Below are 12992 nucleotides of genomic sequence, written 5' to 3' on the forward strand. Positions count from 1 at the left end.
TATGGAGCTTTCTCTGTTCAGCTCAGCCAGTGACGTACATCGACTCCGTGAAGCGATCCAACATCTTCGTCGGGTTTCACCAGCCCTTTTTTGGACGTCAAGCCTCGCTTACGCACCAATACCATTGTGCCGTAGCTGGAGGAAAATGTTCCTGCGAGCGAAACGAGAAAAAAGAACGAATGCCAAAAGCGTTCTTGGATCGGCACGGGGTTTATTTTGTGTCATCCTCTCCCTGCAGAATATTTTTCTCAGTTTGCAGAAACCGGAGTCTGATCTCTACAGGCCTGGTGCCAGCGCCTTTAAGCGGCTTCAGATTTTTGTCCCAGTGCCATATTTTTTCCCCCCCAGTTTTATCTGTGTTTTGGGCATTTTGGACCAACTGCTTGTACCCATCTGTGTGCCGGAATACTTAAAAAAAAAAAAAATCATTAGATTAGGTTTTGACTATAGGCATACAAGCTAGTGAAAGGCTGTCTGGGATATAAGCCAAGCACTGGCAGAATACTAAATGACCGATTTTGTATTAATGTATTGTCAATAGACCGTTTCTGTCTTAAAGGAGATGGTCTGTTTTGAAAAGCAGGTAGTACATCGATGCTTTCCTTTGATACCAAGCTGATAGTAGTTTTGGGAGGTGTTTTTTTTTCTTTTGCGTAAAAATACATTTGTTGTCTTTGTGAGATGGGATTGTCTTCCTTTTCCAATAGTCTTCATCAGTGACTGGATTTCTGCTAGGGATTGACATTCAATAGAGGTATTTAATGTGGCTGCTTGTGGGCTTTGTTTGGAAATGTCTCCAGCCTGCTATAGCTGCTGTATAGAGAACAATTATTGCTTACTGGATTTTGTTCTAATTTTATCAATCAATTAACATTGCTCTGTGTTTGTGTGAATAAATATATATATATATATATATTTTATTATTATTATCATGTTTAATAGTTTTTTTCTGAGCGCACATTCATTTATTTTATTTGCCCGAATGTAGTTATGTTTGCAATTCCATATTTTTATGACCTCCTTGCAAAATGACTGCTGAGATTGCAGGATAGGCCACACAGAGATTGTATTTTTTTTAATGGACTGAACTTACTGCTTTTGTGCTAAAATAGTGCGCTCTCTCTTTTTATTAAATTTTTCAAGGCAATTGGAGTAACGACCACCTACAGTTTTGAGTAAACCGATCTCATTGTTGGTAAACTCAAAATAAATATATTTAGAAATATGTTATTCCAAAGCTTAGAGTAATTCTAGGACTACAAAAGTTTTTTTGTTTTTTTAAGTCAAAAACTTGTGAGAATGCAAGTTAGAGGACCTAAAAATGACCATGTCCTTTTAAAATTTCTGCTGGCTCTGGCATTTGTTTTACTACCTAATGCAAGAGTTTAAGTTTAGAGGATGATGCCCTTTCTATGTTCCACTTTATCATGCCCCATTTGTGTTGCCATTTGACGTACATGTTCCCTGGTTATCCAAAGTTTGACTGTGCATCTGTGAACAGTTATATTTTATTTCTTTATTTTGGTATTGGATAGTTGTGAGGCATATCTGTAAAAAAATAAGTCAAGGCAGCTGGACTTGCTGTATTTTTCTTGAAGACGTTTCACTGGTCATCCAACCAGCTTTCTCAATTCAGAATAAATTCTTCCTGAATTCACTCTGAATTGAGAAAGCTGGTTGGATGACCAGTGAAACGTCTTCCAAGAAAAATACAGCAGGTCCAGCTGCCTTGACTTATTTTTTACAGCTATACCATGACCTGGATGAATGAGAACCTTCACAGACGTTGTGAGGGAGGATTTTATTGATGACCGTCTAAAGCTGGCCATATAGATGGTAAGATCTCGTTCAGCTCTGTACGAGAGAAAACACTCTATTTCAGCCTTCCACACCAAACAGCATGGATGGATAAAAATCCCTTGTCGGCTGGCTGCAGGCATTGTTAGTCCAGCAATTTTGCCCCTGGCTCCTTTGACAAAAGTTGAGCAGTGCCACCCATAGATTGAATTTTGGCTGAATCAGTAGGGGATGGCCGAAATGTATGGCCAACTTTTATATTTGAGTGATTTCCTTTCCCTTCTCACTGTGTACAGGAAGTGAAGGGACATCTGGAAACAAATTGGGTGGTGTGGGAGACCTGATGGGGTTTAAACATTCCCTGCTCTATGCAAAGTAATTAAAGAAAACACTTCTGGTTTTAGATATACTTTTACTTGTCCACCCCATTGAGATGGGTTTCAGGTATGATTTCCATTCTAGAATACATGTATGGTGGGTAATGTCATGACTGACTTTACACGCATGACTCAAAATGGATACAGAATTCCTTTTCTTTGGCGGGTAATTTTGTTGACTTCATTTCAGTTCTCTTAAGGGATGCACCGATACCGGTTTTTCTATATCAAATATGAGTACCGATAAGCTTCCCGGCCAATCAGGAAGCCGGGCGGTGAGCCATTACCCACGCCCGGCTTCTTAATTGGCATTCCCGACCAAACAGCATGGAGCCGGCTTACCGGCCAATTGGGAAGCTGGGCAGCGAGTTGTTCCCTCGCGGCACTGCTGGTCAGAGGGAATGTCCCTCTGACTGGAAGTTCCAGTATCGGGGGCAAGTACGAGTACTCACCCAATGACTCGGTATCGGCACCAATGCTAATACTAGTATCGGTATCTCTGCATCCCTAGTTATCTTTAATCGTTTTATATTAGCAGTTATTTGAGAGGTTTCTGTGAAGTGATTTGTCATTTTGATTGCAATTTTACTTTTGGGTTTAACATTTGTTTTTAGGGTGAAATAAAATAAATGCGCTTGGCACATAAAAGCACCCTGCCTGTGACCTTGAAGCTTCATATGGCCATGGAACTCCATTTTATAAGCTCTGGTACTAATGTGTTTTTATAGTAATCAGATTTTAGGCTACCCATAGTTAGCTGTTGTCTCTGAGAACGATGGTTGTAAGACATCTGTGCATTGCTGATTGTGTGGCCATGTTGCCAAAACCTGCTGAGATATTCTCTGTGCATGCACAGTGAGCACTTTGTTGTTCCTGTTGACAGGATTATGTTTCAACCTGCACACAGATTGTCCAGCTATTATATATATCTATATAGCTATATATATCTATATAGCTATATAGATATATATAGACATCTATAGATATCTATATAGATATCTATATATATTTCTTTTTAATGAACGCGGGGGGAATTTATACATGGCATGATATTTGCAGGTAAGGCTTGCAGGATGCGTTCATTGCAGAGATCAGAGTTCTTCTATGCAGTGTGTATCACTGTATTCCTATTAAAAGATAAGTGCATTTTAAAATAAAGTGCAGTTATCCTTTTAGGTCTCTTTTTAAGCTGACATCACCACTTCCTCCGGGTGATGAATACTCGAGCCCAGTCTCAGTTTGTGATTCTGTGGCACACATCTTCTTGTTGCGTCTGCGCGGTAAATCCTCATTGACTTCTATGGGAATCTTCTGCCTCCTTCTCCTGGCTGGAAGATGAGCCCCAGAAGTCAATGGGGATGTACTGTGCAGGCACAGCCAGTAGAAGGAGAGGCGTCCACCACAGAATGTCAACAAAGAACTGAAGCCAGATGCAATGGAACGTGGTAAGTATTTATCTGTGCATATGGAAGGAGCAGTGATGTCCACTTAAAGGGGGCTAAATGATAAGTGAATTTTGTTTAATGTACATTTATCCTTAAGCTAAGCCGACTAAATAAACTGCTACAATGAACCTGTTGCTAACACTTACATTGCAAGTCTTCGGGGTTTCTTGTGGTAGCCAATACTTTTCGATGTGTTCCGGCTCCCTTCTTGCTTTTATACCCCTATGACTCATCTCTATCACATGCTTGTAGATACATTTCTAGCTCAAAATGAGAGCGTTAACAGAGCCCACATACCACAATTCAAAGTTCACATGTCTCTAATATTTGGTACACACGTGACAACTTTCAGTCGGTGAAACCACCACTTGCCTTGAAAGTGACACCAAACTCAGGCGTTCTATCTTAAAAATGCATTCAAGTACCTTTCCTATTAACAAAAATGTATCTTCTTTGTATATCACTCGGCTGTATATTCTCAGCTCATCTCTGCATTCACGCAGACACTGTCCTTCCTGCTGGAGGGTGGCTACTTTTGTTCCCCAAACTTGCTCCCGCAATAGACTTCAAGGTCGTGTTTAGTTGGCTAATCTGTATTGAAACTATTGTCCATCACAGGAGCGAGCTTGGAGCGGTGACCACTTTACAAGACACACAGGGACCATGGGGAACAAAAGTAACTACCCTCCAGAAGGAAGGACAGTGTCAGCACCAATTCAGAGATGATTTGAGAGTACTTGAATGCATTTTTAAGATTTAACTTCTGAGTTTAGTGTCACTTTAAATTGCAGCGTTGGGCTTGAAAGCTTTGCACTCTGGGATATTATAGGGGGGTATAATTATGGGGGTATGTTATAGTTCAGCTTGGGCCTCATTTTAGAATTTACATAGTGCACTCTTTGGTTTAGGAGTTGTTATAAAACTGCTAATGTGTGCTTTAAGTTGTGTAAAGGCATCCCTTGGTACCTACTATCAACTGTTTAATAAAATCTGCCTCTCCTGCTGGTGACAGGTTCACTTTAAATTGAACACCTGAGAACATTTCTTGGTACATTTTAGGACCGTCGGTTACTGTACACTTTCTTTTCCAAGGATACATCTCATGTAACAAAACCCTTTCTCAGGTTTGAATCCAACTAACTGAAATCTTATACAAAGCTTTCCGGACACAAGTGTTCTGAGGACGGTGCCATGTTGGAGACATCTGTGCTGTGGGCTGAGGTAGTAGGTTGTTTAGTTTTAGGGTCACACCCAACACTGGGAGATAACTATGCAATCTACTGTCTTTCCTAAAGCGGCAGACTTCATCAGGACTTCGCCTTGTCACCTTCGAGATGTTGCTCCACATTTCATGGACAGGTTGTGTTCGTATAAATGCAAAGGCAGAAATGTATGTTCTGAATGTCTAGCAGTTCCTAGATTGTATTAGAGCCTGCAGTATCGTACTTATTGCTCTGTCGGGGTGAGGTAGTAGATTGTATAGTTGTAAGGTAGTGATTTTTACCTTGTTCAGGAGATAACTATACAATCTATTGCCTTCCTCGAGGAGCAGACTTCCAGCATACTTGGATTATCTTTCCCATGTCTAAAATGCAGCGAGTTTTCCAGAATGATACCTTTAAGTAGAATATTTAGTCATTTTGCGCCCTCTGCTGTACGATTATAGAAGAGCGCTCTTTGTGATAATTATTGGTTCGGCATTCTTAATTGAAAGCAGTAAAGTAGATTGTTAGTACATCATTAGAAAGCCAATATACTTTCAGGAACCACTTCCATGGACTTCTAGGAAGAGGTAGTAGGTTGCATAGTTTTAGGGCAGTAGTTTTGCCCAGAAGGAGATAACTATACAACCCGCTGCCTTTCTTAGGGTTTACTAAGCAACAGGATGAATATCTTTTAACCTAATAAAGGGACATTTTGTGCATCAAATACATGTAATTACATGATACTGTTAATACTTTTTTTTCCATGTATTTGAAAAGATCTGTTTTCTTAAGAATTATCTTGTACCGTTTTCTGTATGGCATTGTCTTAATAAATATAGTGCATAAAAACAAAAACAGTCTTGTCATGCTTATGTGTATGCAATGAAGAAGTAAAGGACTTGCACACTCTGGGCATATTGTGAGATGTTTATCCCCCAAGTATAGAAGTTCAGAGCAATTATATACAGTGAATGGAATGTATCAAAATCTGGAGCAGCTGTGCATGGCAACCAATCCTCTCGTCCATTTTCAAATCTTAACTGAACAAACTGAAGAGAGAAGCTGATTGGTTGCCAGGCACAGCTGCTCCAGATTTTGTCTGTTCCAGTGGGGAAAAAAGCATTCAATCTTGCTGTATGGAAACTTTAAAACGTGTCTTTTCCAGGGTTATTGTTCTCTTATGCTGTTGTGATTATGATACAATGTCCACAGCTTTGCTGCTGCCTCCAGACCGGGAATCTTTATAGAACACTATAGAAGCACACCACAGCTGGGTGTCAAGGTTGTCTATCCCTGCTATAGAACAAGCAAATAGTGCACAGGTATTGTGTGATACCTTTTATTAAAATTAATAAAAACTGGTACTCGCTGCACAGAAGAAATCCCTGTTAGCATGCATCACCGCTGACCAGTTTAATGGTGGACCTTCCTCATCACAGCTCGCTCATGACAAAGTGAGTTTATAAAAAAAAAAGTTTGAGAACTGTATATATTTTTTAAAATTTATTTTTGGTAAAGGTATTAAGGTATCGCTGTACTTTCAACTAGGGCTGCAGCTAACGATTATTTTCATAATCGATTAGTTGGCCGATTTTATTAAGTTCGATTAATCGGATAAAAAAAAAGGCTCCAGTGATTGACGACTAGTTTGTGTTAAGATTGTAGTCCATCATGGGAGCAAGCTTGGCGCGGTGGAAGTAAAAAAAAGTGTGGTGTGCAATATAGTACATTATACAGCGGCGCAGTGCAGAATACCAGCAGCTATAGAGGAATGTAGCAATAGTACATTAATTAATCGATTAACTGTTGCAGCTCTACTTTCAACTGGTAATCCTCCCAGTAACACACTTCCTGACCTAGGGTGTTCAATGCTTACTAACTGTACGGTTCCTGTGGAGGAATAGCATTGTCATCTAGAAAAGGAAGACTTAGGACTACAGATTATATGGGGGGGGGGGGGGTTCTGTAGACTCGTAGTTGCTTGGAACAATGTTAAATGCCAACAATCGGCTCAGGGATAGAGCGCCGGTAAAATCAGCAGATGTTTTTTTTTCCCACTTCTTAAACAGATATAACAACACTTACAATGGTGTATTAAACAGTCCAAAGGAAGCATGTAAGAGAAGTTCATTGTTGGGGTTTACATAGACTTTAATGAAAAAAATCTAATTCTGAGAGTAATGATCACTGACGAACAGATATACTACATCCAATTTTTATGGAACAGGACAAAAATTAGGTAAAAAGGCTTCAAGAATGAAAGGAAGGAAAACAATGCAGAACCTTCAGAAAAAGAGGGACAGAGAAAAATGATTGCATCAGTATCAACCTGTGACTCTTTATTCATGGAACACAATATTCAGTCTGGCAAAAACACCAAAGTATGACTCACAAAAAAATAAAAAGTACTGACCAGGATGGACTGAACATTCAGGAAATGTGCTATGCAAGGAAAACACATGCGAGATACAGAAAAAAATTGGTGAATCAATCCTAGTGCATCATAACTTTTGAACGTTGTCTGCTTGTTGGATATGGAAATCTGGATTGGAATGTTTGTTGTGATATTTGATAAAAATAACGCATGCAGCAACCAGAGTGTATGGTAGCAGATGCGGCTGCATCTTACAGCATGAGAGAATGTTACTGAAAATGCTGAATTTATCATCAATACATTTCCTCTGTGAAAGTAGTCCGCCTCCCCTCCCCCTCAATGGGTTGAGTGACTCAATTACCATGTGTCAGAACTCATTCACTTGGTTTTAAGCAGTTGCAAAATCTGTTCCGGTCCAGAATGTCATTCTGATGAGAATAGAAGTAGCCAGCCTGATATTACTCTGGTTGTAGAAGTGTCTGGGTGGACCTAACTTTTCCCCCCCCAACATATAGGAAAGAACATGGCCACTTAAATCTAGTGATCTCGGTTGAAGTATCCTGAATTCAACATTTTCTTCTCGTGTTTGGGTATTGAGGCTAGGTTCACACCCAGGCGACACCTCACTGTGCGGCAATCGTGCACAATTTGGGCGGATTCAGGAGTCGCCAAGGTGTGAAGCGATAGCGCTGTGGGTGCCATTATTTTCTAATGGCGCGCCGGGCGGATTGCACGGTATTCCGCCCGTGCTAAAACAGCCGTGCATCGTGTATAGCAAAAAAAAGTACATGTAATTTTTTTTTTTCTGCAATTGCTGCGCGGATGTCACCCCATTGGAATCAATGGGGCCACGTGGCAATCGCTTCCTGCATTGTACTGGACCGTGCGATCCTGGGGCGTGCGTTTTGGGTGTAGTGCAGGTGTGAACCTAGCCTGAAAAGTTCTGATCCAGGTATTAAACACTGATCACTTTAGCCTGTTATTAGAAATGTACTTGACCCTACATACTAACTTGATTGGTTTTAAGTAGGGATGCACCGATACTAGTATCGATATCGCTGCCGATACCGAGTATTTGGGCGAGTACTCGTACTTGCCCAAATGCTCCGATGCCTAGCACGAGTACTTCCTATATCAGGAAGCCGGACAGCGCTTCATTACACGCTGCCTGGTTTCCCGATTGATCGGGAAGCTGGCCAATCAGAAAGCCGGGTGTCGCGTAATGATGCAGTGCCCGGCATTCTGATTGGCCGGGAAACTGGCTTCATGTTCCCTCGTCATCTCATGACGAGGGAGCATGGAGCCGGCCAATCAGGACGCAGGGCTTCCCGTGATTACAAGGCCCATACCTTGGACATACCAAGGTAAGAGGGGGACAGACTTTCTTGTTAATCCTGTTCTCGTGGGATAAGTCGGGTTGGTCTCTGAACAAATAGATTCAATTAGCACAGAGGACCAGTAGAATCCGGTGTTGAGAGTCAGGGAAGTTGTTTTTTTCCTGTATTTTGGAGGATCCTGTCGACGAGGGCTAGATGAACAAGCCCCTGTACTGGTGTTCTTCAACATCAGGGAAAAACAAGGAAGTGGTAGTGTGGATCCTGTCCTGGGATTAATTTTGGGTTTCTTGTCAGCTGTTTACATTCCTGGCATAGACAGTTGGCTGGCAGATTTCCCCTGCTGCCAGTATCTAGACCTGTGGGTGGTCTCTGCACCTCAGGTGTTCCAGGACCTGGGTCATGTGGGATTTGGGAGAGGCCAGATGGTAACCTCCTGCCTCCAGGTTAAAAAACAAACTGGACGGGTTTGTATCCAGGTCTAGGGAGTTGCTGGTGGAAGTGGCTTAGTGGTATCAGTACACCCTGATATATGCCTTTGCTCTCCTAAAACTTCTTCCTTGTCTGCTCCACAGGATTGAGATTGAGGGCATTGTGGCATTCTCATTGCTCTGGATTGGCCCAAGTGACTATGATATGTCAACCTGGTAAGACTTTTCACAGATGCACCGTGCTTCCAGACCAAATCAGATCTGTTGTCCCAAGGACTGATATGCCACCTTCCTTCTTGCTGGCTTTATTGGAAAACTATTGAAGCCCACTCCAAATACAATGCTGGAAGGTTAATTGGGTCCTTTCTAAATCGGCCCTCGTATGCATGTATGTGAGATAGGAACCTTCGATTGTAAGCTCCTTGAGGGTAGGGACTGATGTGAATGTTCACTATGTAAAGCACTGGGTAAATTGGCTGCGCTATAACAAAAAACAAAAACTAATAAATGTCAAAATGGACAGGGGTATCTCTGAATCTATGATGCTCAAAGCTAGGAATTCCACTTCCCACAGGGTCTATCATCAGACCTAGAAGGCGTAATGTGCTAGTTGTAAGTCTCAGGCTTTCACCTTAGGAGTCTGTCCTTGGATCCTATCCTCTTTTCTGCACTGGAGTCCGGACCAATGTTTAGCTCTTAATACCATTTCTGCCCTTTCTGTTCTGTATCATAGACTTGGATTTGCACTCCCTGATACTTTTGTGCAGGGAGTCTCCCATGTGGTCCCCTCAGTCCAATACCCCCTGTCTCTGTGGAATTTCAGTTTGGTTCTTTCAATATGTTAGAAGCCCCCAGCTGAACCCACCAGAGATTCTCCTCGCTACTCTTGACCCTCAAGGTTGCATTTTTTGAGGCCATCACCTTGGCTAGATGTGTTTCTGGGCTGGTGACTCATGCACGAAAACATTTGTGTCTTGCACAGGGACAAGGTGGTATTGTGTAAAATCTCCTAGGCCGATGGACCCTTCCCATCCTGCCTAGATGGCAAGACAGGCCATCTGTTGGAAGCACACTTCCAACAACCAGCTTTTGGCTTTGTTTCTTACCTGTGCAGTGCACACTCGCTATTCTGTCATAGTAGCAGCTGAGCTCAGCATTGTGCACAAGCATAAGAGAGAGCATTGCACGTACACAGGCTAGGAACGAAGCTGGAGCTTGTTCTCGTGGCATGCTTCCAACAGTCGGCCGTTAGCCTAGAAGAACTGGGGTACAGCTAGCCCTAAGACTAGGTCCCAAATTGAACGATGTAGTGACGAGCTATTGTTGGCAGTCACTGTGAGGTATTGGGTAAGGCCACTTCGAGTGGTTGGGACAAACTGGATGTGGTGGGTTGGTCATAGCAATGATTTTGTAATTGTAACATTACAAGATCAGCCTCCTAATGTGGGCTGGGGGTGTGAATGCCAGGTGACAGCTTCCTTGCTCAAGTCCTATTCTGTTATAAAATGTGTGCCTACTGTATGGCAGCCCTAGGCTGGGTAAAAGCTTTAGGGCCCATTACCACCATAGCATTGTGCTAAACTTATGGCACTGTGCCTAGCGCACATTATTGCACAGCGCACCTAGTGTGTGGTACCGTGTGCTAGGTGCAATGGGTTGCTAGTCATTTAAATGGCACCCCAACACATCTGGCAGCCGTGCGTTGCATAAAAAGTAGTGTATGCACGGCCGCCAGGAGGTACAATGGTGTGCCATTCAAATAAATGCCAATGCAACAAACCTAGCCCATGGTACTGCACACTAGAGGTAAGGAACCATGCGTTTAGCACAACGCTATGGTGTGAATACAGCGTTGCTGCATTTTTTCGCAGTGCACTGGACCGCAACACAGGTTGCCACACTAAAGCACAGTTCACTGCTTTGCTGTGCCAGTACCTGAATGGAGTGTATAATTTGTTCACTCCAAATAAAGTTTAGAAATAAAAAAATATATAAACATTGACAGCTCCACAACACACTAGCCTGTCCACTAAAACACTAGACAGGCTAGTGGGAATGGGCACTCAGGCACTTTCACACCATGTGAAACCCACATTTCTTAGCACCAGATCAACGCAGGTCAATCCAAGGCACAGAAATCAATGGCTTTATAAGACCTCATTTAGACAGGCAGCTGAGGGGCGGTAAAATCAGGCAATTAATCTGCAGTGCTACCACTCCTCAGCTAGCCACTGCAATTTTAATATTACAGCCAGACATTGCTGTACACATTTCTGTGATGCTTCAAGAAGTGGCAAAAATTATACAGCATGGTGCATTTGGCAGGCAGTACCACATGAGAACCTGACCATTGAGGTAAATGGGAGCGTGTTGCAAATGCTTGGTGGTAGTTCAATGAAAAATCCCCTTTGGGATCACAAAAAAATGGCATTCAGGAAGCATCATTATTGCCTGAATGCCCTGCAGCTGCTGCTTCACCTTCCTGTGAAAAGCAATCCACCACAGCATTCCGCCCATCTAAAGAAAACCTATGTGCACCCACCCACCCTCGTTCACACCACAACGCTGTGGAGATGTGTGTTACATTTAGTTGTGTTAAAATACAGCATGTATGCATTTTAATGCACCACACTGCATATGAATGCATGTAAACACTCTGGGGGGAATTTATCAAAACTGAATCAAACAAAATCTGGAGCAGATGTGCACTGCAACCAATCCGTTTATTTGTCTTATTTTCAAATGTTACCAGAGCGAACTGAAGAGAGATGGTGATTGGATGCCCTGGGCAACTGCTCCAGATTCTGTCTGCTCCAGCTTTCATAAATTCCCCCCAATGTGCAGTAACTGAAGAAAATAAAGAACATTTTATTTACTTTTACTTTTCCAGGAAATAGGACTGAAAGATGGTTGACATTAAAACACGCCAACATGCAGAAAAACACAATGCAATGTGCATGAAAAAGCATTTGAATTCATGTACATACGTATGCATTTCCGATGCATGTAGTGTTTGTCTGTGAGGTATGGTGTTGAAGGACATTGCGCTGCAATAATTTAAATATCCTGTGGAGGGCAGCAATATCCCTGAACTTATTATACACGAATACAACAATTGCTAGGAACCAACTAAAGAGACAGGCCTCAGTGCTGGAGCTGTTTGTACAAGCCCCTGTACTATTTCACAGAATGTCAAGGGGAATAAACGACCTAGTGATTCCCCTTCATGGAAAGGCAGCGACCATCTTGTTCACCTTTTTCCCTCCTTTTCTGTTTCTTCTTCGGTTGTTTTCCCGCTCTTTTTTGCTCTATCCCAACAGGATTGGTCGGAATAATATCCGGGCAGACTTACCTTGGATGCCTGGCCAGCAGCCTTAAATACGAGGGAGAATCAAAAAGTAAAGGCAATCTATAAATTACACGGTAACAGAGAGAAGCGTGCACATTGCAGCATATTTACGTAGCTTGTTGGATAGTTCGACCATGCGCAGTACAGCGCTCGGACTTTAGTCAAGTAGCAGTCATGTGGACAGAAATGTTGCGAGATTGCACCTTTGAAGAACAAAGTGCAGTTTCCTGCACCATGACCATGCACATCCTCATGCAGCAACTGCGACAATAGATACAGTGCAAAAGCCTGGGTTCGAACGTCTTCCACGTCCTCCTTACAGCCTTTTTCTGGCGCTGAGCAGTTATCGCATGTTCGGTCCGCTGAGGGAGGGCTCTGTGGTTGCAGTTTCATCTCAGATGATAAAGGAAGCTGGGCACACCGGGCTTCAGCAGCAGCCGAAAAGCTTCTCTGCAGGAATACAGAAGTTGTTGAACGATACAACAAGTGCACCATCTTGTATGGGGACTATGCGGAAAAGTGATATGTTCAAGTGCTCACAGTTATTTCTATTAAAGGAGAAGTTTGGCCTAACCCTTATTGGCCATTGTTCTCTTCAGGGTCACAGGAGGACATATACTAATGTCCTCTGGTGACCCAAAGCTCAGTATATAGCGGGCTATTGCCCACTTTATGCGGAG

Source organism: Nanorana parkeri, unplaced genomic scaffold (genome assembly GCF_000935625.1).
Source record: "Nanorana parkeri isolate BGI_ZX_2015 unplaced genomic scaffold, ASM93562v1 scaffold164, whole genome shotgun sequence".
Lineage (NCBI taxonomy): Eukaryota > Metazoa > Chordata > Amphibia > Anura > Dicroglossidae > Nanorana > Nanorana parkeri.